At 34.9% G+C, this 22,104-nt stretch overlaps 1 protein-coding gene across 5 annotated transcripts in view; it reads left to right on the top strand.

Annotated features, from left to right (window-relative positions):
* LOC111515229 (neurotrimin) overlaps positions 1-21,398 on the top strand; it is a 371,220-nt gene extending 349,822 nt beyond the window's left edge. For all 5 annotated transcript variants that reach the window (XM_074182669.1, XM_074182664.1, XM_074182666.1 and 2 more), the window contains one exon: positions 9,542-21,398. The gene's annotated coding sequence lies outside the window, so the exon portion shown is untranslated. The remainder of the gene's footprint in view (positions 1-9,541) is intronic.
* The last annotated feature ends 706 nt before the right edge of the window (positions 21,399-22,104 follow it).

Consider the following 22,104-nt stretch of genomic DNA (forward strand, 5'->3'; position numbering starts at 1 on the left):
ATCGTTGCTCAGTTTCCAATTTCATACCTTTGGTCGAAATTGGGAATCTCTACTGTCACTTCAACTTCTTTAATTTTTTTTAATTTTTCGGATCTATGGCTATATCGTTTCGAACGAAACAAGATTAAAATTTCATAATGTTGATGAATGCGTGACTTCGATGTCGTATCCTGCCCAGAAAATACCCGTATTGGCCTGTTACCACAAAAAGAAATAAATACACCTCCAGAAATTTGTCTTTGTTGTTGCAAAGTTCATCTAGTTTTTTTTTTTCATTTCATTGCTGAACTGATTTGGATTTTTAATATATGAACGTAAGATGTGGTTAACAAGCAAATAATAACGCTTCTTGAATTAATTTCATAAATCTTATATTCTTTATTTTCACTATTACATGTGTAAATAACTGTCACTGTGTAAATACTGTCACTTCGATTTTTTTTTTTTATTTTTCAGATCTATCGCTCTATCGATTCGAACGAAACAAGATTAAAATTTCATAATTTTGATGAATGCGTGACTTCGATGTCGTATCCTGCCCAGAAAATACCCGTATTGGCCTGTTACCACAAAAAGAAATAAATTCACCTCCAAAAATTTGTCTTTGTTGTTGCAAAGTTCATCTAGTTTTTTTTTTCATTTCATTGCTGAACTGATTTGGATTTTCAATGTATGAACGTAAGATGTGGTTAACGAGCAAATAATAACGCTTCTTGAATTAATTTCATAAATCTTATATTCTTTATTTTCACTATTACATGTGTAAATAACTGTCACTGTGTAAATACTGTCACTTCGACTTTTTTTTTTATTTTTCGGATCTATCGCTCTATCGATTCGAACGAAACAAGATTAAAATTTCATAATTTTGATGAATGCGTGACTTCGATGTCGTATCCTGCCCAGAAAATACCCGTATTAGCCTATTACCACAAAAAGAAATAAATACACCTCCAGAAATTTGTCTTTGTTGTTGCAAAGTTCACCTAGTTTTTTTTTCATTTCATCGCTGAACTGATTTGGATTTTCAATGTATGAACGTAAGATGTGGTTAACGAGCAAATAATAACGCTTCTTGAATTAATTTCATAAATCTTATATTCTTTATTTTCACTATTACATGTGTAAATAACTGTCACTGTGTAAATACTGTCACTTCGACTTTTTTTTTTTATTTTTCGGATCTATCGCTCTATCGATTCGAACGAAACAAGATTAAAATTTCATAATTTTGATGAATGCGTGACTTCGATGTCATATCTTGCCCAGAAGTTACCCGTATTGGCCTGTCACCACAAAAAGAAATAAATACAGCTCCAGAAATTTGTCTTTGTTGTTTGCAAAGTTCATCTAGTTTTTTTTTTATTTCATTGCTGAATTGATTTGGATTTTCAATGTATGAACGTAAGATGTGGTTAACGAGCAAATAATAACGCTTCTTTGTCTTTGCTGTTGCAAAGTTCATCTAGTTTTTTTTTTATTCCATTGCTGAACTCATTTGGATTTTCGAAGTATGAACGTAAGATGTGGTTAACGAGCAAATAATAACGCTTCTTGAGTTAATTTCATAAATCTTATATTCTTTATTTTCCCTATTAGATGTGTAAATAACATCAAATCAAAATAACTATAACCAAATTGTCAACAAAACATCATAACATTCAGTGATTTATCTCAATAATTTTCATACATTGTTCTGAAACTAAAATAATCACTTTGAAGTGATTCCAGTGAATGTATATGTTATTACTCGTATACTTGAATATTGATTCTTTTGGTGGATTGAAGATATCTTTTTGAATAATTTGTATGCTAATATTTTTGTTTCTATTATTTCCTCTGTTTTAAGGTCAGAAGTGGACAAAACTTTGCTCATCAGATAATGTTAAATGAGTTTATCGTTCTGTACGAAAAATTAAATGCTGCGTTGGATGCTTCAGTGTTCCACATTGTGATATCTTTGATGTTGCCGGTAGAAATTTTCTGTCAAATACAGGTGTACTCTGCCAAGTAACCGGTTGACTACTGATGTAGATATGCTCAAGGTGGTATTTTTTTCTTTCGATTCTATTTGTTCACCAATTCGTTCAATTTCTTTTTTATATATCTTGTAACGAATTACATATTTTTCATAATGCGTTGAATGTTTATTTCTAACTCGTTTTTGACAAATCTGACTCTACGATAAATTTCTGCATTTTATATCAGACTTTCTTGACGATGTGTTGAAACTCTTCAACTTCGTCTTCAATGTCATTCATTTCTTTTGTATTGAGTGGATATTTTTTGTCATTTTTCCTTTCGCATTCTTGTCCTGTCAGTTTAAAAAATCTGTTTACAAATCTGTTTTTCCGTTAATCAGCTGTCGCCCCCATACGAACGACAACTCTCAGAAGTTGAGAAACTTGTGCGAGCTAAGGACTAACGAGGTCTTACCTTTCAACGTGTGAAGCCTATTAACGTGTGATTCTATTATTTTATAATTTTTTCAAGTTATTATGCGGATATAGGGCAAAATGTCAATTCTGACAAGTAACAGATGACAATGATGTTATGTTATCATTGGTCTAATTGAAAAAAAAATCCAATTTCATTAAGGTGTGTTATGGGAAAAAATTCTGATATTTCTGATATGAATGCTAGTACTTTATATTCAATATTCCTCAGAATACAAAAAAATATTAATTGCAAGGTACCTGCCAAAGTTTAAAATGTTATCCCATAAACTTTCAGTTATATGATGTTTTCCTATCTCTGAATCCTATCTCTGAATTAATTGCAACAAACTATGCAGAATTACTTTTGGTCGAATATTTGAAATGTTGTTGTTGTTGGCCTCGCTTTGCTCATCAAAACTGAAAATAAGCGCAAAACAATCCTTTTTATTTACTAAATTGAATAATCATCCAACAAAACATCAATATATTCCGTATGAACTTGCTATATATGAAAACTTCATACAGGATGATTCTAATTGCGGTAAAACATGTAAGGGCATGTCTAGAACTAATTTTATAGAAAAGTGAACATCATTAATATTTTTCCACTAATAATCAATAAAACAATCAGTAAGTATACATGATGGTGAAAGTGAATGAACAACGCTGATCACAGAAGCTCAAGTTTCAGTGAAACTATCGCTTGTACGTGAATTTCTATTCACATAGAGCAGTAGATGTTCAACAATAATGTTAGGTTTTCCCCGTGAGTTGACCAAAAATTGACAACACTGAACAATAATCAAAATCAACTTGATTTCACTTCAAATATTTCACTTTGAATACAATAAACACCTCAACCAAAACTTCAACTATTATTCGAATGTCTATCACCTTACTAGATCGCTTCGCGTACCGCACTGTTACTGCATCTAGAGCGGCAGTGAACATCATACTTTTGCGCGCTCTTAGCTACGTCACAACTGGTTTATGGCTACCAGTGGCGGCCGGAGTTATTTTCTTCAAGGCATGATTGACAACAGTAATAATACATGATGATCATTGAGAATAGTAAAATAGAGAATCGAAAGTTTGTGATGGAATTTATGTAAGTCGATGATAAAATTCATGATATTTATACATTCCATCGAATATTAAAAATTGAAATACAAAATGTCTCTAAAGAGAGATATCTGGTAGAAGTGAGATAACATTTGTGAATGTGATTCAAAATTTGTAAAAATATGCCCATCAATATTTGACTTATATGGTTCATAACAGATTTAAGTTCAACAATTATTCTTCTGGTTGACAAAATCATGTATATATTCTCTTTGGCAATTCAACAGCCGTCGTTTTGTTTTTTTCTTGAAAAGATCTATATTATTTATGTTCTTCATTTCGACAGGAAGTGAAGAATACAGTCTTGATGCCAAATAATTACAATGACGCTGTCCTATTGTGTTATCGTAGCGTGGTATGCTTGACGAAATATATTACCTTCCAGTATTATGTTGATTTGTCACAAATTTGAAGGGGATTTTATTATTTTTTATATTGGGGATCATAGCTAAACAAAAAAGTTGCCTGCCATCAAAAGAACACGATTCATTATACAGCTGTTTGTTTTAAAATGTAATAGTTTCGGCCAATATTATTTTCAAAATCAATCTGTGAATTGTGTTCAACTTTTCCAAGTTATTGTCATTCATACCACCCCAACCTATGATGCCGTAGTTGAGCTAAGTTTGGACAAAGGCGTAGTAGAAGTAGAGTATTTTGAAATATCTGACATACTTCAATCTTAAAAGCATTCCTCTGAACTTCTTCATTACATGTTTCATTTGTAGGTGCCATTTCAAATGTTGATCAATTACGATGCCTAAATATTCAAGCGATTCAGCCTGGTGAATCTGGGCATTTTGACCGAACATCAGAGGTCCCATACCTGGAAGTCCATTCGAGTATGAAAATAATGGTTATTATTCTGTTTTTTCTGAATTGAGTGTCCGAGTATTTTATCAGAACCATTTCTCTATAATCTTCCACTTCCGGTGTCGTCTGCGAAACTCACAATTCTGCCTTCGATTTTTATATTCAGTGGACTAATAATATATAGAGTGAACGAAAGAGGCCCCGGTACCGTTTCTTGTGGTACTCCATATATAACGGTCATTAGTTCACTCAAAGTCTCACCAATGCGAACTCTCTGATCACGATCTGTTGAATAACTCTTCAAAATTTTGTGAATCGTACCTCTCATGCCATTGTTTTTGAATTTTTCTAGTATTTCTAGTGGCACACGGTGTCAAATGCTTTAGAAAGATCAACAGATATAGCATTCCTATTCGTTAAGTTATATCAATTATCGTGATAATGGATATTCAAAATTACAATAGAAATAGGGATCGTCAATTGAGTTTCACATTATTTTCGAAACAATGCATTTCAGGATCTGTGTTTCTATAAACTATGTTCGAACAATTATCTCTTGTAGACGCCCCCACATTTTTTAACGCAATGAGGAAATATCCCGTATCTATTATCTCATATTATCGTCCTATCTCCTCAGTCACTCATCCCTTGAAAATATTATAAAAAAAGGCTCATCGCTGTCCACGATCAATACTTTCTAATTTCCAACAATCAATTCGGATTTAGAGAAAAAATATCAACCCAAGATGCTATACTCACTCTGACTTCAAAAATAACTGAGGCATTAAATGAATGCGAAATCAGTCTGTGTTTGTTCATTAACCTTTCGAAAGCATTTGACACGGTCAGTCACCATCTAAGCCTTCAGTCTTTAGAAGATATCGGAATACGGGATATCTCATTGAAATTATTCAAAAGTTATTTGACAGGAAGGAGCCAAGCATTAGAAATCGATGATGTTGAGCAGTGATAAGGTGATCGACTGTAGAGTACCTAAAGGTTCCGTGCTGGGACGGGATTTGCAGATGACACTGCTATCTTTTATAAAACTTGAATTCCCTGAAAATAAAAATTGAAACAGAATTCTCCCCCATAGAATGTTGGCTGGATAAGAAGGTACTGACGGTGAATATTGACAAAACGCATCACCCACCATTCTGTTGTAATGCAGCTGGAGTACCCCCATTCGATCAATTAACAATAAAAACTGATACACCTCTCCATATCTTTCCTGAAAAAAAAAATAATTGGGGATAATTCTAGACACTAATTTCAAATAGGACCCACATATTAAATATATCGTCAATAAATTGAGGATCATTTTATTCCAAATTAGGAAACTCAAAGAACTCCTACCTGTTGAATATCCCAAAACGTTATACTGCTCGCTTGTGGAAAATCATATCCGCTATGAAATAGTAGTGTGGGAAAGAGAATTAAATAGTCATATTCATCAAATTGGAATTATGCAAAGGCGTTTTCCTAAATTATTTCTCTAAAAATGGTAGGTATCCCTCTGATAGAGTAAACATCGAAACTCGCATGTTAGACATACGAAAATTATATTTTTTATACTCTAGCACTAAATATCATACAAATAGACATACGGCATTGCTTCCTTCACATCAGTACCACACCCGCCAAAGACTATGACCTAATGGCCAGGTTATATACGACGAAATCCATCTTGATTTTGTTCAGGTTGAAAATCTTCTCCCGTACCCTTTCGACTGTCTCTCGCCAGGAGGACGAGTGGTTCATAACTTAGAGTGTTTTTTGGTAACGGCATAAAGGTCAATGACATCTATGCCGCTCTGGCCTTGTGTACCCCTTCCTGACTGGGGTATTGATAAACAAACTGTTCATTTTAACAGACGTCGTGGGGCCTTCACTCAACCGAGCGACGAGGCCTTCTGAATCGAGTGGGGTCGTCTATAGTGTAATCTACAGCTTCCCTAACTAATGAGTTATCATGAGTTTCCGCTGACTCGAAAACTCTCTGATTCCTCATACTGAATGGACTGCTGTATGGTTAACAGCTTCAAATCTCTGCGGATGGCTTCATTCCGCACGAACCATAGAGCATTCACCAGCATCCTAAGAAGTTTGTTTTGCAATCTCTCCAGAATGGAGAGATTTGTCGGAGCGGTTTGTCCCCAAGCGCCTGAAGCATACATGATGACAGGCTTGAACATCGTGTTGTATATTAAAATCTTGTTCTTAACATTGAGTTTAGACTTTCGATTTATCAGAGGATAGAGTTTGGCTATCCTCATTTGTACTCTGTCCTTGATGTACTTATCGTGATTTACCCAGGTGAGTCGGCGGTCTACCCAAAGACCTAGGTATTTGACTCGCGTTTGCCATTCGATCTCCCTGCCTGAGATCGTGACTCTTGTGTCTGGAGAAACGTTGCGCCTCCCCAAATCTATCGCCTGGGTTTTTTCTGGGTTCACCCGAATTTTCCACTGTAGGTACCAGCGTTCGAGGTCATCCAATGCGCGTTGCATGTAGACGACCGCCAACCCCCGTCCCATGGAAGAAGCGAGGAGAGCTGTATCATCGGCGTATAGGGAAGTCTTCACGTGATCGAACCTCGGAAGGTCGCTCACGTAAAGGCTGTACAATAGTGGAGACAGCACAGCTCCTTGAGGCACTCCAGCTTGGATTTCCCTGACGGGAGACAGGGTTCCTTCAACTCGGACCTAAAATGATCTGCCCTTCAGAAAGGACCTAATCCACCGGATCAGGCCCCGAGGCAAGTCGAAATCGAGCATTTTGTGTAGTAAGCCTTCGTGCCATACTCGGTCGAAGGCTTTTGAAATGTCCAGGAGGACAAGATGGACTGTCTACCTGTTATTTAGCTCTGAGATGGAGTTTTCGACCAGTCTCAAGGCCTGCAGCTCGGTGGAGTGTGCCCTCCTGAAACCGAATTGTTCATCAGGCAGAACATTTCGGTCTTCAACTTCTTCAGTTAGCCTTTGCAGCACAACACGTTCAGCCAGCTTAGCCGTTGAGCAAAGCAGACCAATTGGACGATGATTCTAGGGAAACAACGGGTTCTGGCCCTGTTTCGGAATCATGACAACTACGGCATGCTTCCATCTTCGGGGGAAGTATCTGAGGGCGATTGAGCTGTTTATAATATCCAATAAATATCTGATAAAGTTCTCCGGGAGCTGCTTCAACAACCTATTGTTGATTGAATCAATTCCCGGAGCCTTTTTGGGTTTGGAGGCTCTAATGTACCCCCTCAGTTCTTCCTCCGAAGCTGGACGGATCACATCGTCGTCATTCTCCCTGAGGATACGCTGAACTCGCTGTTCCAGCCGAATATCACGGTCAATATCATCATCCGGATCAACGTTAAGTTGGAACTGATTTTCCATTGTATCTGCAAAGGCCAACGCCTTCTCGGCGGGGGAGTAGCAGATACCGCGCTGTCCATGAAGAGGGGAGGGAACAGTTTTCCTCTTCTCGAGCCTGCGGGTGACTCGTCATAGCTCATCATCCCCAGGTTCAAGAGATTCCAAACACTCACTCCACCTCTCGTTTCTGTAGTCAATGATGGCCCGTTTAACTTGGTTGGCCATCCTGTTAGCAGCAGTCTTGTCCCCAGGATAGAGGGTCCGCTGATAAACTCGTCTGAGTCGGTTCCTCTCCCGGATAAGATTCTTTATCCGGCCAGGTTATATAAATATGAACTAGCTCAATTTGTCCAGAGTGTGACACCAACTCACAGGATCACAGTCGAAATGAGAAAGTCATCACTCAGGAATAATTATTTACAATAATCCATTCAAATATTTTTCTATAACCAACAGAACTTTTCTCAAAGCATTTGTCAATACAATTCAAATGTTTCTTAGTGGAATTTTTACTTTGTGAATGATTTTCGATATTCTGTGACGCTGTTGTTTCAACGAAGTGGGTACCATTTATATTTTGGGAACTGGCAACACTAATGTCAATAGGCAAAATGTGGCTACACCATAATAAAGTTTGACAATTTTTAGCATGAACGTACTCGCAATATTTTGATGTACAAGTGCTATTTGTTTTGTATACAGTGATTATCTCAACTAGATTGTGTTGATGAACTTTTTATGTGGTGATAAAACACCATCAAAAACCAGAGTATATCGCTGGTATAGTGAATTCAATCGTGGTCATAGTTCGGTCGCCGACAAATTTCATAAAGGTCGTCCAAAATCGGTTGTTGTGACACAAGACATCGACGCAGTGCGTGAACTGATGATACAAGATAGTCATATGAGATAGAGACATCCTTGCACATCAGTTCCACTTCAATACCTTCGATTGTTCTCGTTGGATACCCGATAATTTATCAATCGCTCAAAAAATGGCTCACGTCGAGTGGTGTATGGAAATGATTAAAAAAGTTTGACAGTGGTGCTTCAAAAGGTGTATATAAAATAGTAACAGGTGACGAATCATAGATATATGCGTATGAGCCGAAAACGAAACAGCAATCAACCGTGTGGGTTTTTCGAGACAAACTGAATCCAACAAATGTTGTTCATGGAAGAAGCACAGCGAAGCAAATGGTCGCCTGTTTCTTCGTCCGAATGTCTCATGTGTCCAGTGTTCCGCTTAAGCAACGTAGAACGGTGAAATCTGAATGGTACATGACCATTTGTTTGCTGGAAGTCTTCGGAGAAATTCGTTAAACTAACCGCCGAAGACGAATCATTCTCCATCATGACAATTCAAGCTCTCACACATCTCGTCATATACGTAAAATTTTGAGCAGTAGAATCAATGACTTATCTTCTGTACAGTTCTGATTTGGTACCCAATGACTTTTTTCTTGAAGCAGTTGAACCATGCTTTTGAGATGTCTCAAGAGGAATGGAAACACTGCTTCAACAAATGGTTTCAATGAATGTAAAAGTGGATTGAATATCAAAGAAAATATTTCGAAAAACGATAAAGCCATTCTTTTAAAAATATTTGTTATTATTCGCTTTTTCCGAAATGAAAATAGTTCCCCTCGTATGAAAATGATAATTCAACGTACACATTTCCACAAACTGAACCAGCTCTAGAACCATATTACTTTGATCGCCTTCACATATTTCTACCCTGAATACTCTATACAATTGTTCATCACCAATAAATGTTGATTTGTTTTTCCTCGATTTCAGGTGATGGCTCCCTCATGTACCATGGATATAACGAAGTGGCAAAAACATATCCAGAATGAGACTGACTGATCGAGAGAATTCGCGTTAGAGGACTTGTAAATATTGTATAAAAGTGGACTGTATAAAAAATAGTTAGTACAAAGTGTATACCAGAAAATGTGCTAAATTGTGTATTTATGAACTGCTGTGAAATTAAACGAAATCCTATAGTGCTCCTTGAAAGAGAGTGTACGTGTTGGACCTGCATTTTTCGAATATGAATTTTGGTAAACAAGGTAGCAAAAATTCTATTTCCTATTGCTCAAAATGATAAGTATCATTCTCAAAGCGCAAGTGTGAAAATACTAACAAATTAATAAATAATCAACACCAAAGGCATTGTATTCAGATGATGAGAGAGAAAATAGTACCGAAAAACATTTGCTACTCTCAACGTACTCAAAATTGTAATGAAGAAAAGAGAATTGAAACTTTCTATGTTTCTTACCACTTTTATTTGTAACTAACGTTACTGCAGTTTTGTCCTATAAGGACATTTTCAAACTTATACATTGAAACAACAATGATTGATTACATTAGCCTTTATATAGGTAATGACAGAGGTACTTAGCTTGATTGAGTACCTGGACTTTGTTTAGTAGTGACAATGTGGATATGCTAATTTGAAAACCGGTGAGTAAACCAATTCGATTTGATCATTTAAGAGGTTGCAACCGTAATGTTAATGCTTGTGAATTTCCAAGGATTCCAAATAATTGAGTTTGCAACCCTTCCTTGCAAAGTGCAGTTACACACTTCAGACTCATTCAATTCATCATTCACTGGATTTCTCTCACTTCTTCAATCAAAATATCTATAATGAAACTAAAATAAATTCAGGCGGAGTTGTTTGTGCATAAAATATTGTTCTCACGCATTAAATATGTTTTTTTCTATTATCAGGACGGTGAGTGAATTTCAAGAATCATCTCAAACTTCAGAAACATTCTCTCTCTCAGTTTTAAATAATTGTTTTCAATAAATAACAAATAGTACTGTCATAGTATACTTATATACAGTAATCCAACTTCGGGTGATTTTTGGTTTGATTTTCCTACACGCAGACCCAGGGGTTGCAGTCTCAGGTCTGCGCAAACTATGAGTTCAAGACAGGCACGCAACCCTTCCATAGTTGTTGAATTTCATGGGTTTCACCCAACCTATTGAAAATTTGAAAGAGTATGAGGTACTAGTACCGAATACAATAAATCAATATATTTTCCTAGATGACAATGATTACACGAATCTACAGTTGACTGAGCAGAACTCTTTCAGTTACATAAGTGGCTATTTTATAAAAAATGTCTCGAAAAACACAAATGTGACATTTGCATTGTGTATGCTAGAGAAAATAAATTATCAAGTGCAGAAACTTTGTACACGCAATTCAGAGTATATCAAAATGCAAAAAACGATACTTTTGGAAATCTACAAACTCCAAATAAAAAGTTTATAGATAATTTGAACATTTTGAAAACTATTTTCAGTAAACATTTTCCAAACTTATCGATAGAAACTGTTGTTGGAAGAAGCATAAAACATAAACTCCAGGAAGTGCCTTTTTCTCATCCATGTTTGCATTTTCCAGCTGATTATTTGATTTCATTATTTGTGCGAGTGAGAATTTTGTCTAATACTTCTTAAATACCTAATATTCATATGTACCCACGACTTATTATACTTATCACTTAAAATTATATAGGGACTGTAGAACAGTCGCAAACATTCATTTTGGAAATGTATATACCTTTGTGTACATTATATGGCATGTGTCTGACAAAACAACTACGTCTCTGGCAACTATCCCAACAGATGCATGTTGAATTATATCTCGGACATATGTGCGAAGATCTTTTCTTTGAAGGAACAACTCTGCAAGAGCTCTCTAGGAGGAATACCGAGTCCCTGTGTATACAGGGTGATTCAAAAGTACTTTGACAAACCTCAGGAGGTGATTCCTCACAATATTCTGATATGAATTGTCCAAATAAATAAATGTCCGGAAACGCTTCGTTTCCAAGATACAGGATGTTAAAGTTTTATTTTTATTTTCGTTTTTTTTAAATAACTTTGAAATACTGAACTTAATTAAACGAAACTTGGTAATAGGAAGTTTTTGAGGTGTCGAATTCGAACCTGATGTTCTTATTGCTCTTACTCGTAGGGGGCGCCAGCTACACGTCTTTTTCTTTTTTAAAGATTCATAACTTTTTTGGGCGTACTTCTAGCACATTTTTCAGTAAAAAAATCGATTCCTCTATCATATCTACGTGAATAAGCTATCCTTGTTACTAGTCGCTGTAAGCAACCGTTTTCTAAATATTTGGACTTGAAAACTTCAAATCGATTATTTGATAATCGATGCATGTTGAAATTATTACGAATTGAACGTTGTTTTTAATCAACGCAGCAACTTTTCGGGGTTGATTACACATCTACACTTATATACATTTCAATATCAATTGTACATTTTTCAATATATGCCGAGTTATCCGCTAAAGAAGTAGTTGTTTTCTGCCAGAAAACATATATAAAGGTATAGTCAGAATGCATTTAGGCTTGTCAGTGATTTTACTTGGGTAAAAGCTGAAAACAGCAAAACAATATAATTATTATCATACGGTGTAATAATTCATAACTTCCGACTCCGAAAACTCTCACATACATTTATAGTTAGTACATACATACAAAACATTATTTTTGTATGATTGAACACTACACAATTACTTTTTTACTTCTTCAAGTCCTCAATAGTACTACATAAATAAAAAAAAAGGGCTCTACAGAGTCCTAAATCTTGAGTGATCAATTCGGTTAGGAATATTTTTAATAATTGGCCCTTGATTTAATAGAATCTGCAAACTCGCCCGCCATCTTGAATTCTCAAATCAATAAATGAATATGCTATATTGGGCCCCAAAAATCACTACAAAGAAATTTCGCATGGATTCGAACCATGTTTCATGAATAACAAAACTCGTTCTTCATTTTGTCTTTTTTCTTGTTGAAATGAAAATATATTTTGTCACATCCGAATATGAACATTTGCCGATCCCATGAATTTTTAAAATCTACTTGAAACATAGTTCATTATTGTTCAAATAATCTGGGTTACTTGAGTATTACACAAATGAAAAATTATTATTTGTACAATTTTCTCAGACGCCCAACATGATCTTTAGTGTCAAATATGTCAGCATTGTGATAACTAAAACTCCTGAACACCAACATCAAAGGGACCGACGCTAAATGGGACTACTGTATACAGGGTGTTTCAGAATTCGACGGACAAACTTATACCACGTCATTCCTCTTGCAAAATGATGAAAAATGAGGTAGGACATGTGTGTCCGGAAATGAGCCGTTTCAGAAATACAGGGCGTTGAAGTTGCAAAATAAAAAGACCCTTTTCGTCGTAGCTCCCGGACTAAAAGGAATAAATTAATGAAACTCAGCAAATCGATTACGAGCTAGAATGTGCTTCCTCCAGTGGTATGTTTGCTTCAGTATCAGTAGCCAGTGGCGTTCCAGCGGGGTAATAGCTTATATTTCCCCCCTTATTTTTTACGCCACTGACTTTATATCCACAATCGTCTTTTTTTGAATTCCTTGATCAATTTTACGTAAAAACCAAATAAACATTCACTATGAAAAAACCAGTAGTTTTCGAGAAAAATTGAGTTGAACTGATACGTGCATTCTTATATGGGAATAATCGATTAAAATAATCGAAATTCCAAAACCAAAATTATTTGAACTCTTTTATGATTTTACCATTAATTCAGCGCTTGCAAGTGATGGTAATTATTGTGGGTTTTCTATCATCGTACCAATTTGTTATGTTTAGCATATTGTAATGACAAATCATAACTCTTGAGGCTTATTTTCGTGCTTGTCAATAGATTTCATTGTTGAAATGTTTTCATTGTTCTCAGATCTTCGAGTGACTTTGTGATCTGAAAAAAGTGACCCCAAATAAAATTTGCGATCATTCGGAATCTCGACTGAGTTAGGCTCCAATAATCCTAAAATAACACCATTATTCTGGATTTTGGGAAAATTATTTTTTGTTCACAATTATCCTGTCTTTCCCATTCGTGAAATCACACTTCTCTTTGTAGAAACGTAAATATCTTGAAGAATATTCATTAATAAGAAAATGAAAAACATTCTCAAAGTATACAGTGTTTTCAAATTTTCACAGATGAAGCCGAAAAACAAAATTTTACCAGTAGACTCTAATTATACGCCTGAAAAAAAGAAATCTATTTGGAAGAAGTCAATTTATTTGAATAACCATCTGATAAGATCTTCGCTAACTCTAGTCAGTAAATGAAGTTTTTTAAATAAATGAAGAAATGGAAGTTGTCTATTTACAGCTAATTACATAACTCTTAGTTGGATGTCGGTACTCATAATTCATCTTTGAGTAGAAATATCATGTTCAAAATATACCTTCTCTACACATATTTAAGATAATGTGATAAGAAACAATACTGTTGAAATTCTAGAACAGTGAGTCATAAACACGAATTTCTTTTTGGAATTTACATTGAAAATTCAAATGTGCTTTTGAATAATAATGAGAACATCTGATGAATAATCAATAGGGTAATTGTTCGAAATTTTTTCCGTCAACACTTATACACGATCTGCAACGGCGCAACATAGAAAATCGCACTTTTTCAAATGATTCTAAATTTTCGGCAATCGTTATCGATGCAGCTTGAATGCGGGCGACTAATTCTTCTTGGCTTTTTGGTTCTGTTTCATAAACCAGTGACTTCATATGACCCCAAAGAAAATAGTCAACAGGATTCAAATCTGGTGATCTGGCAGGCCATTTGTGGGGTCCACCTCGACCAATCCAATTGTCACCGAATTTCCGATTTAGGTACTCTCTAGCAGCTAACGAAAAATGAACAGAAGCACCGTCGTGCTGAAACCACATTCCATTCCGGATATTCAGAGGAACATCTTCTAAGTGCTATAATTGTCCCCATTCAACTTATCTGGTAAAAGATAAGGACCAACTAAACGGTTTTCTACTATTCCTGCCCAAACATTCAATGAAAATTTTGTTTGATGGCCATGAGGATGAATAGCAAAAGGATTTTCCTCGGCCCAAATATGGCTATTGCGAGAATTGAAAATACTTTCCCTTGTGAATTTTGCCTCATCAGTGTATAACACTTGCTTGATAAATTCCGGATTATATCTCCACATACTTAAAAACCATCGAGAAAATTCAATTCGATCTGGATAGTCCTCTGGTTTCAGTGCCTGAACTTTTCTCAGTCGATATGGGTATAACTGCTGTTCATGCAAAGTCCTCCAAACAGATGATGAAGACACATGCAGCACTCTAGCTATAGATCTACTACTCTCAGAAGGATGTTCAGCAGCATAGTTCAATATCTCCTCTTCTGTGATATAATTTCTTACAGTTCTCTGTATACCTGCATTCCTTCTGGTAATTAAAAAACTTCCTGTTTCCATGAGTCTTCTGTCCACGTTTTCGAACGTTTTCATATTAGGAATTCTATTTCTTCCAGGAAAATTTTCACGATACATTCTTTGTGCCAACCTTCCATTTCGTCCCGATTTTCCATAAATAAGGTGCATGTCCGCTAACTCTTCGAATGTAAAATTCATTTTTATTATACGAAATACACAATCAAACACTTTCTGACAGCTACGTTAACTTGGAAGTGTCATACGAATCTCATTTCATTTCCACAGCCCCCTAACAAATTTATTGTTGTCAATGAATAAAGTAATCCTCATTGCTTAGGTGGATCAAAGATTGTTATAAGTCACGTGAATGTATTCTGAAACTATTCAACCAGTGGCTGAAGAACTCGAGAATATCGGTACAGTTATCTAACAAAACTATAATAGATATGCCCAGGAAACATTGTAGATGGCTAAGGTTGAAACAAGTAATGGTATTTTGGTTAATCGATAAAACTTGGATTTTTACCCAGTGAGAGAAGATAATTCGATAAAACATTCTGAGTTCAGTTTTGCCAACTATTCGTAATTGTCTTTGAAAATCGTTTGGATGGAACATTTTATTAAAAAATGAATCTCGAGGTAAAGCCACTCAGTAGGTCTGCGGGCTCACAACATCCGCAATATGTTGCCGAAGTGAATAATTTTTCAAGCAAACAATGAATGGTAGAATGATGAAAGAGTTCAAATAATTTCGGTTTTGGAATTTCGATTATTTTACTCGATTATTAATATTCCCATATGAGAATGCACCTATCAGTTCAACTCAATTTTTCTCGAAAACTACTGGTTTTTTCATAGTGAATGTTTATTTGGTTTTTACGTAAAATTGATCAAGGAATTCAAAAAAAAGACGGTTGTGGATATAAAGTCAGTGGCGTAAAAAATAAGGGGGGAAATATAAGCTATTACCCCGCTGGAACGCCACTGGCTACTGATACTGAAGCAAACATACCACTGGAGGAAGCACATTCTAGCTCGTAATCGATTTGCTGAGTTTCATTAATTTATTCCTTTTAGTCCGGGAGCTACGACGAAAAGGGTCTTTTTATTTTGCAACTTCAACGCCCTGTATTTCTGAAACGGCTCATTTCCGGACACACATGTCCTACCTCATTTTTTATCATTTTGCAAGAGGAATGACGTGGTATAAGTTTGTCCGTCGAATTCTGAAACACCCTGTATAAGTATATACTGTGGTTTTATCACCATACACGTATATTTTTCATGGAGTCGAACTGAATTAGCAAGACAAAGTTAAAATATTCAACTGGATGTTCTTCAAATATTTATCACTCTGAGAAAAATAGCAGTGAAACAAATATAATTCATGATTTTGCAAGATGTAAAGGGATTTTGATTGTCGGGGCACTTTTGTGTTGGAATAATTAAATCTATTGAGGAATGAAGCGAACATTTTTATATATTTATGACTATACGACTATAATCGTCATTATCGTCCTAATATTTCCAAAAGCATTATTGTTGCTAATAATTATGGGCTTGCATTTATCGGTAGTGGAAAAGGTTTTTTCATTGGACGCATTAAATAGGATTAATTACTGAATTATTCAAGAAATGGTTTTGCCATTGAACGAAAAGTTGTTTGAATTATGATTGGATATCAAAAATATGAAAACTATGACCACACTTCCAAATTTAAAAAATGAAACTAATTTTGGTTTTTGAAATGCTTTTTTCTTGTGATTACGGAAAAACAATAACCAAAAGGTTCTTTAGTCTTCGCAATAGGAACAAAAAAGATTTCAAAAGTTTTTCGATATCACCAATTTTTAGCACCAACGTGTCCCTCATCGACGAACATTCTTCAAAGTTTCCAAAATTTTCCTGAACTATAGCAGTTACGGTAAGACTGAATTGTGATATTTTGTTGACCCCTTCAACAGGAACAAAAAAGGTTCATTGAATATTTTAATAATTTTGTTTTTAGTTTCTTCTATATTTTCAATATTTAGTTTCAATCTGTCTCCCGTTGCCGAAAATCATGTAAGTTGGATGAAATTATTTTTCTGAAATTATTCCTGTACTATAGCAATCATAGAGAAATCATAATGAGGTATTCTGTTCACTTTCTCAATATAAAAAAGGTTATATGAGCTTTATCGATATTTTAGATTTTTAGTTTCAATCTGCGTGTCTACCGTGGTTTTTAAATGATCGAGAAAATAAATGAACTATTTATTCACCGTGTCAATGGTGAAATAAAAGTTTTTGTGAGCTTTTGCGATATTTATTTTTAATTGCGACTTGTTTCCCATCCATGAAATTTTCAAAGCCCAGAGCCCAAAAAAAATGCCATATATCCCCTTTTATAGAAAGTATAATGAAGTTTTTTGTGTGATGCTTCAGGAGAAACAAAATAAGTTTTATAAATTTTGCAGTTTTCAGTTGTTGCATTTCTAAACTTTGACTAAATATTCCAAGTATCACAAACGAAATTCACAAACTCCTAAATAACTGGTTTTCCTTGGACTGAAAAGTGTTTTGGATTTGTTGCTCATCAGGAGGGTACTCAAATATACTCCGATATTTTTCAAGAGGAAGTCAGTTCCAAGATGACGAAAGCAGGAAAAATTAGGAAAAAAAATTGCAAAAATTAGCCCATCGGTTCCACTTCTTTTGTTTCTGCTTCGTCATGTATATCTTCAAGTACTATCAATTTGGCAAAAAATTTACAGCCCTTTTCATTCGAGAAAAAATCAGTTTAGAAATAGCAAAATTAGGAAAATTAGAGAAAAAATTAAAATATCATCCGAACGGTTCGGACTAATTTGTTGATGATCCTCCGAGTGTATTTGAGAACTCTCCTGTTAAGCAACAAATTTAGAAAATTCTGTATTCGAGGAAAAAGGGGTTTCAAGTTAGCAAAAACGAGGAAAATGAAAAAAAAAATTGAAAATCGGCCGATCGGTTTCAACTATTTTGTTACTGATACTCAAGGTGTATTTAGGTTCACTCTTGGTTAGCAACAAATTTAAAATATCTTCAATTCCAGGAAATATCAGTTTCAGTACATCAAGATCAGAAAAAAAATTTAAAAAATTATTTAAAAATGTTTTGCTATATCTAAGGTTTAGCAACTAAATAGTAACAAAATCTTCTGTAAAGATCAAAGGAAAAGTATATAATTTATTGAACTACCTTGCTACCTTTATATCACGATAGCATTATTTGCGATATATAGGGATCGGCACGAGCAACAAAATCGTTGTTTTGGCAACTAATTAGCCACTATATAGCTACAAATTGATGTATTTTTTTGCAATTTTGCTGGATTCGCCATGCTAGCCTTAAAGTGAAGGAATCTGCTTGGATAATATTGGTTAGAACTGAAAAAATTGTTAAATGTTCACTAAACGATCTGTTCAAAATTCGTTGATTCCTTCATTCAACGTTATGTTGACAAAAAATGAAATTATTAAATCATATCACACACTATTTATATTTGTTCAACTTTTTCGAAAATACCTCAATTTTTTTCAATATCGAAAAATGTTTCTGAAAATAATTATTCATCAACTTCAGTTTTTTGACGAAAACTTTGACCCTTTTCAGTCGAACCATTGATGCTTATATCGATGTATTTCACTCTTCGACACCAACTACTTCGACATAAATATATATTTCATGTTATTACCATATATCTGTTTAAAAAAAGAACTTTGTATGACATGTAACCAAATTTTCATCTTTGTATTTAGATTCGTAAACACACACACACACACACATACACAAACAAACAAACAATGAAGCATTGACAAAATAAAAAGTTCTATTCAGATGTGCTGAAAATTGCATCTGTGAAAGGTATAATGAGTATTTCTGGCGTAGAATGAATCCAAAAGAGTCACTGCTGACAAACACTAGAACTTCAACACTCTCCTTGATGCGGTGGCGTCTCCAAGGATGAATTAGACTAATTCATAAATCTTGCTCAATCGTATCTGATATGATACAGTTCCACTCTTATATTCAAACACAGTACAATGAGTATAAATTGGTGAAATATTTTTTTGTGAAACTTCCCGCTCATTTGCAACAAGGTGATTCATATGAAAGCAATCAATGGGTTATTCGTGGGTGATCTATATAAGGGAAATGATGGGTTATTTGTGACAGTAACTGTTGATAGTTCTCATGCTTCACTGTTTTCTTACTTTAGGAAGCAAGTCCACTGCCATGTACCAATCTTAACAATTTTAGATGGTGTTCATTCATTCTATAGACGTTTTCAAATGCGCGTTGAGTGACACTTAACTTTTCTAGTCTCCGAAACAGGATAAGGGTTGCATGTTCTCTAAAACCTGTTTCAATAGCACGTTCCGGCTAACCAATATTTTTGTCACAGTCTGCTCTCTCATATCTGCTCAGTGCAGATTTGTATTGGTGATTCGAAAGCAGAAAAGGAGTCAAATCACTTTCCATGGACTTGAATCTAGAATGTAGATGATATTTTTGGGATTTTTGGCACAAAACAATCTTGAGTAGATAACTTTGTATCAACTCTAAATAACAGTTTCCGACTATTGAGTTCACATATGGTAATAATAATAATATTTTGAGAGAGTAATACTAATCATGAAATCATGAAACAGAAACAAAAATTAATTTGCGCTCCGGGGCGACCTCTCTTTCATAAAACAAAATGTAGGGTATCTCCAGAGGCTCCGATAAATTCAAGACATCGCCAGAACACTTAGTGACACGACTATCGTCAAGAACTGCGCCAGAACCGCAGTGAACAATGACTGCATGAAGATTATAATAGTGGTCTGCTAGATTCAAGTGTTCATCTATTTCGAACCTTCGTAAGAGTTTGGTGCTTCCGTCAAAGGTTGAGTCATGTTTGAAAATCATCAGTGTTATTATTATATTGACTGGTATCTCAGCTTTATTTGTTTTCTTATAATAGTCAGTTTGGCGCATTTTTGGGAACACAGTCGATCATCATCCGTTAAAAGTTCCATTTTCAGATGATTTAACAATAAGCTTTACACGTACTCCTTATTAGTCATATTCGGAAACGTTTGTTGAAGTTCCAAAAATTCACATACGTTTTTGCTACATTTCTAAAATTTACTACATAGTAAAAAAGATAGAATTTGTCTGCAGTTCTGCAACTACATGAACAATTGTTTGAGTTTGGTGAATAAGTAGGAAACACTTGTAAAATGCTTTTCATGTAGCAAGTGTTTTCACAAGAACATGTTTCACAGAATCTGCATCAGAACCATTTCTCAAGCTGCAATCTATCCTTCCAAGTGATGAAGGTTTTCGTTGAGGGATCGATTCAGTTCTTGTTTCTGTCACTGAAAGGAAACCAGAACCATGAGGGGGCAAGAATGACCTGAGTCTATTAACCGCATATGGAATTAAAAATAACAAGGAGGTACTATCCCTAAATGTCTTGTCAACCAAAAGTTACCAGGGTTCAGAATTTGTGTCTCCAGAAAGAATAACAGTACTCAGGGATAGGTCCCTGATAGGTCACTGTCTACACCCAAAATAGTGGAACTACATTATTTGTAGTTCCTCCTCAGGGGAAGAAGATACCATATTGAAAAGGATGTTGTCAGTGACATAACTGAAAATAATAATTTCCCACAGTCAACACACATACCCCTGATAGTGTTTGCCGCAGTAACAGACGAAACGTTCGGTACTACAGGTTTTATTCAATCAACCCATCAACCCGGAAATTGTTCATTCTCTGATACTCTATTAAATTTTTCAGATGGGTACATAACACAAGATTTTTTAATGCTTTCGAAAGTTTGGGAATGGCCAAGCATCATAACTTAGATAGTGTCATAGTTCTCATTGTTCACCCTTTATATGAAGCTACAGGAATTCTCACGACCATTTTTTCCAAATCTCACTCACAAAATTATGGATGTGTGCCTAAAAGTGAAAATAAAATTATACCATGTTAGCTCATCATGAACTCAATTAGCGATGTTTTGAGTTGGATTCAGTCAAATTCATTTTCTGAAATCGTCAACTTTATTGGTTGAACGTGCGTTGAGAAGAGCATTGCCGTATTTGTATTCAATTACTCATATGGCTTATATAATAATTTTTGATTATTTCGAAAGAGAGCTTTTCATATAAAACACCAGCTGACTTTACTGATTACACTGTATGTGCCAAGAGTCTCACTATACTATATGAAAAATCTAGGCAATGAATATTTCGCATAGTTTCAACACGTATACTCTTCGATAAAAAACTATTTGTAATTAGAACAGTGTAAATGAAATCGATAATAAAGTTTCAAGTTGATTATAGTGTGTTTGATTTCTGGGTGATTTATGGATGTGATGATTTGCAAGCCCGTGGTAGACCTGGTCCATCGGGTGCACGTAATGTATTACTGAATAATTGATTCAGTAGGGCTTGCATATAACAACATAGCATGTCGCATACCAGATGGAATTTCAACAATTGATGTAACATATGTCCCAGAAGAATGGTGCCGGAAAATTACATCTCATGTTAATATAGTAACAGCAAACTTCGCTTTCAATTCGTTAGCGATTGCTGAATGTATCGAGTAATCGAGGCTAATTCATATTCATACTCAGTGTTATTTTCATTGTAATGGTCATCTTTATCTCAACATTATTTCAATTCTAGAAAAGCAAATACTGATCCCATGTTCCAATTGTTTGCAAATTTTGAGTAGTGTGCTTTACAACTATACACAGACATGGATTTGGTGGTAAGTTCCTCATGAAAATGACTCAAAATTTCATTGGTTGTATTCTCGAATATACTCAAGCATGAAAAATCATCCTAGAGTTGATAAACACATAATACGAGATCTAAAAAAAAAGGTAATTTGAGAATAATGAATCGAATGAACCCAAATTTGAAACTGGAACTTTATTTTCGAACTTACAAATGTTATCAATACAAACTTCGGCAGAAAATAAAAACTATTTCAGGTTCTTAGGTAATGTGGAACCTCTGAAGTAGAATGAATCGAT

Source organism: Leptinotarsa decemlineata, unplaced genomic scaffold, assembly GCF_025532065.1.
Source record: "Leptinotarsa decemlineata unplaced genomic scaffold, Ldec_3_MD MMD2_tig00026328_RagTag_RagTag, whole genome shotgun sequence".
Taxonomy (NCBI): domain Eukaryota; kingdom Metazoa; phylum Arthropoda; class Insecta; order Coleoptera; family Chrysomelidae; genus Leptinotarsa; species Leptinotarsa decemlineata.